Below are 5,131 nucleotides of genomic sequence, written 5' to 3'. Positions count from 1 at the left end.
ACGGTGAGTGCAAAATAAGAGTACTACTTGCTTGGTTCAACAATTTTCAATTGTTCTTTATCCGGTTTTAGTGGGCATTTTCATTTGTCATGCCCGAATTCCTCACATAAAGAGCACTTTCTCGGCTTGGGTACTGATTAGGGCTGCACATGGGTCGGTTTTGGCCTCACCCACCACCCGACCCACTGATGGCGGGTAACAGAAGTTGTCACCCGCAACCGACCCAACAATACAATGGGTCGGTTGTCACCCGACCCATTGTGACGGCGGGTTTGGTCGGGTGGGTGGTGGGTTACCTACCATAAAATAAAATGACATTAGTACATTACATTAACAAGGAACAGAGTTATTGAGTATAAGTGTATAACTGTATAACAGTATAAGTGTATAACAAAGTTGATAAAGCTAACAATAAAAAGGAACAGAGTTCAATTGTTCAAAGCTCAAAAGATAAAAGAGTGCATTACTATTGAGTATTGCCGATTGCGTACTATACTAAAGCCTAATATCATATAAAGCGACCAACAGCGAGTCGCTGCAAGCCTGCAAGTTTGTGGATGTTTTACCTCCGAATGGCTGAAAGCCTGAAATAAAACGAAGTCTGTAAATTAGTTACAGTAACAAAGATGAACTCAGAAATATCAAGCTACTGACAATGACCCTTGGGCCTTGGCGTCATTACCTTGTCTATGAGTCTATGACGATAGAAGAAGAAGCAAGGTCACTGAAACTGAATAGCTCTGCAAGCGAAATGATTCAAATGAACAATTAAACTGAATAACTCAGCTTCATCATAATCTCAACATCCAAATTCAACTATAAGAACATATAAAATATCCTAATACTAAGAACATCAAGATAACAAACAATATACAGATCAAAGCAAAATTTGAAAAGCCAAATTTCAAGATTCTCAAACCATAGAAAACAGTATAACAAACATCAAACAGATAACTGAATTTAAGAAATCCAATTGATATGAGGTACACGATATTGTGACAATGCCTCTGACATGTTGATATAGAGATAACTATGAGTGATCTTCGGATTTCAAAAGATTTTTGTTATAGATTACTAACATAACAGGGCAGTTAACATAACAGGGCAGTTAATCTATTCACATAGCATGCATTATGTTTAGTAAACCATGTACTTTCATGTAATAAACATGCTGCAGTAAAACTCACAGTGTCATGAACAACAATAGAGCCAAGGAAAATTTAGACATACCAGACTCAGCAATATCAATCTCCTCCTCCTCGACTCCAAGGGTAGATGAATCCATGTCTATTGGTGTTCGTAACCAATTTTGTAACAAAATTAAGGCCTCAAGTGTCTTGGGCTTTAAGGAGCTTCGAAAAGGATCCAAAATTCTTTTTCCGGTACTAAATGCTGATTCTGAAGCAACGGAAGAAACGGGAATAGCAAATATATCTTTAGCCATAAGTGGCAAAATGTCAAACCTCGCAGCATTTACCTTCCACCATTGTAATATATCAAAAGTAGCATTTTCATTTGTGGGTGTGTAGATCGGTTCAGCCAAGTACCTTTCTACCTCAGATCTCCCAATGTCCTCCACATTACTCAATTGATGCTTTCGTTTATTCCTTCCCGCCATATACTTGGCCTTGCTAGAAATAGTACTTCCAAAACTCGAAGAACTTTGAGTAGAAGTGGAATTAGTCTCGCCCACAGATTCTGATGAAGATACTGCACATCTAACATTTTCTGCTTTATAAGCTGCAAACAGCTCCACAAAATTTTTCAGAACTTCTTCAACCCATTTTTCTACAAGTTTTTTCTTCATTGCTGGGTCATAATGCACAATTAAATCTTCAACAGTCACAAATAATCCATGTTCTTTCTCTCGTGGATCAAGAAGTACAGCCATAAACATCAACGAATTCATCTTTCGGTATGTTCCCCAATATTTGTTGTACTTGAGCAACATTACAGCACCCATGTGGCTTAAGAAAGGGTCCTCATGTGTATTTTTCCATTCTTCTAATTCTTGACGAACAGTGCCAAGTTCCAATAAGAAAGAATGAGAAGTAACATAAGTAGAAGCTGAAAATGCAACAGTTGCTTCATAAAATACTTGTAGAAACTTAATCAGAACTCTCGCGTTGCACCAATCGTATCGTTCAGGAGCATGCACTTTTGGCCTGTTTTTTTTCTTGGCTTTCCTGACAGCAGCAGAATCTTCTTCTTCAGTAGTATCAAGTTCTTCTTCATTGTCTGATTCCAGATCATAATCAGCATCAAGATCAACAGTGTCATCACCATCACCCATAATATTATCTGGTACTGGAATATCAAAGCAAAACTCTTCACAAAATGCCTTATCCAACTCACGTAGCATTTCAAATGCCTTTTCATATCTTTCAGCAGCAACAAGCATTAAGTAAGTAGAATTCCACCGCGTTCTCACATCTAATATCAGACCCTTTTTACAATCTATTCTTTCCGACTCAGCAGCCTCCGTAAACCTTTTATATCTTGCGGGAGATTTCGTGACATATTTTACCACTGCCCTGATCCTGAGAAGTGATGTATGATACTTCTTCATACCGTCCTTCACAACAAGTGCAAGTACGTGAGCCGCACATCGAACATGTAAATGTTTAGCTCCGAGTAATGCAGAACCCCAACTCTGAACTCTCTTCCTCAAATAGTCAACAGCAACTTTATTTGCAGACGCATTATCAAGCGTCACAGTGAAAACCTTTTCAAGTCCCCAGTCTAGCAAACATTTCGCCAAAGCCTCTCCAATATTTGTACCTTCATGGCTATCAATCAAGCAAAAACAGATAATTCTTTTATGTAGTTTCCAATGATGATCAATGAAATGCGCAGTCACTACCATATAATTGTAATTCTGCGATGACGTCCAAGTGTCAGTAGTAAGGCACACTCTTATCTTGTTTGCTTTGAAATAACTTTTCAGATTAGCCTTCTCTGTCAAAAACAGCTTGCACACATCACGGTATATTGTCATACGACTTGGAAGCTTAAATCGAGGCTCAAGATACTTACAAAAAGCTATAAAACCTTCACCTTCAACAATTCTAAAAGCCATTTCATCGGTAACGATAAATCTAATCAGCGCTCTCCTGCACGCATCTTGAGAAAAAGACACCCCAACCAACTGTGGTTCCTCTCCAAGCTTGCAAGGCTGGAATTCAAGTGTTTGTTGTCCGTCAGCTCTAGCCTCATTCATTTCATTCTTATACTTCTGACACTTATCCAAATGATGTTGGAGATTAGAAGTCCCATGTTTCTTACCATCCAAATTTTTCTTACCAATCTTGTAATTAGCCTTTTTGCAATATTTACATTTCGCTCTCTCACCATTTTCATAAATATCATAGTGATCCCATACCTTTGATCTCTTCACACCAGCATTAGGATTATTATCTAATGTTTCACCTGCGCCACAAGCATGTGAAGGTTCAGAAGCTGGTGTAGATGAGCCAGCGGTACTCCCTGTCCCTGCTGATGGTCCATGCACTTGTCCAGAACGCGGTGGACGTGGAGGGGGAGGTCCCATTTGTGATGCCACTCCATGTATAATTGGAAGATTAGAAGCAGAATCATCTTCTGAGATTTCAACCATGGTAACCTGCACAAAAGAAACAATTGAAAGTACTAACACCATACTGAATTGAACAAAATACTCATGACTTAGTTCAAATACCAAATAAATTAACTAGGTTGTACTAAAGAACTGAGATTGATTTAAAAAATCAATTAGAACTTGCTAGGTAATCAATTCAGTCCATATAAACTAGGTAATTCTAACATGTAGCTTCAACTGAGTCCTAGCGGTAGGGTTGCCGAAGGCCTTATGTTAACGACAGAAACATCCTCTCAACAAAGAGAGAATGAGCTACAAGTAGCTTTTGCGATTCACCGCTAGGACCATTTTTATCATGCTCAATGAGATTCTATCAAACTTCACCTAAACAATATAAAAGGAACCAAAATAAGCAAAACAGTTGGATATACCTTCTTAGTTTTCCTAAACCAACTCTGATTAGTTGAATTTGTTACATAAGTCACTACCCCACCGACACCTTACAGCATAGATACACAATACAAAAATTCTTAAGTTCAGACCATACAACTTATAAAAACTTCTAAGTTAAGAGATTATACAAAATTTATTGAAGTACACCAATTTAATTCTAACATGTAGCTTCAACTGAGTCCTAGCGGTAGGGTTGCCGAAGGCCTTATGTTACACGACAGAAACATCCTCTCAACAAAGAGAGAATGAGCTACAAGTAGCTTTTGCGATTCACCGCTAGGACCATTTTTATCATGCTCAATGAGATTCTATCAAACTTCACCTAAACAATATAAAAGGAACCAAAATAAGCAAAACAGTTGGATATACCTTCTTAGTTTTCCTAAACCAACTCTGATTAGTTGAATTTGTTACATAAGTCACTACCCCACCGACATCTTACAGCATAGATACACAATACAAAAATTCTTAAGTACAGACCATACAACTTATAAAAACTTCTAAGTTAAGAGATTATACAAAATTTATTGAAGTACACCAATTTAATTCTAACATGTAGCTTCAACTGAGTCCTAGCGGTAGGGTTGCCGAAGGCCTTATGTTAACGACAGAAACATCCTCTCAACAAAGAGAGAATGAGCTACAAGTAGCTTTTGCGATTCACCGCTAGGACCATTTTTATCATGCTCAATGAGATTCTATCAAACTTCACCTAAATAATATAAAAGGAACCAAAATAAGCAAAACAGTTGGATATACCTTCTTAGTTTTCCTAAACCAACTCTGATTAGTTCTTCTTCAAACTCTAATGAACTGAACTTCAGTTCTTCAATCTTGACAAACCCTACCATGGAATAAAAAAAAACATTAGATTCAGATAAACAACAAAGTGAACAAACCATAAAATGGAAAGGACATATAAAAGGAACCTAAATAATCAAAACAATTTCATAGTTGGATATACCTTCTTAGTTCTTCTTAAACCAACTCTGAGTCTCTGACCAGTTCTTCTTCAAGCTCCAATGAACTGAACTTCAGTTCTTCAATCTTGACAAACCCTAACATGGAAAAATAAAATAAAGGGTATTAGATTCATATTCA

The 5,131-nt window shown here is 37.4% G+C and overlaps 1 long non-coding RNA gene across 1 annotated transcript; it reads right to left on the bottom strand.

Annotated features, from left to right (window-relative positions):
• Positions 1-506: 506 nt before the first annotated feature.
• Positions 507-1,530, bottom strand: LOC113337809. Its single transcript, XR_003354437.1, has 3 exons — positions 1,231-1,530; positions 683-740; positions 507-584 (listed from the first exon to the last, which is right to left on the bottom strand). It is a non-coding gene; the product is annotated as an uncharacterized LOC113337809 (long non-coding RNA).
• Between the last annotated feature and the right edge of the window lie 3,601 nt (positions 1,531-5,131).

This window comes from Papaver somniferum, chromosome 1, assembly GCF_003573695.1.
Source record: "Papaver somniferum cultivar HN1 chromosome 1, ASM357369v1, whole genome shotgun sequence".
NCBI classification, from domain to species: domain Eukaryota; kingdom Viridiplantae; phylum Streptophyta; class Magnoliopsida; order Ranunculales; family Papaveraceae; genus Papaver; species Papaver somniferum.
This window is presented reverse-complemented; position numbering and strand designations above follow the sequence as displayed.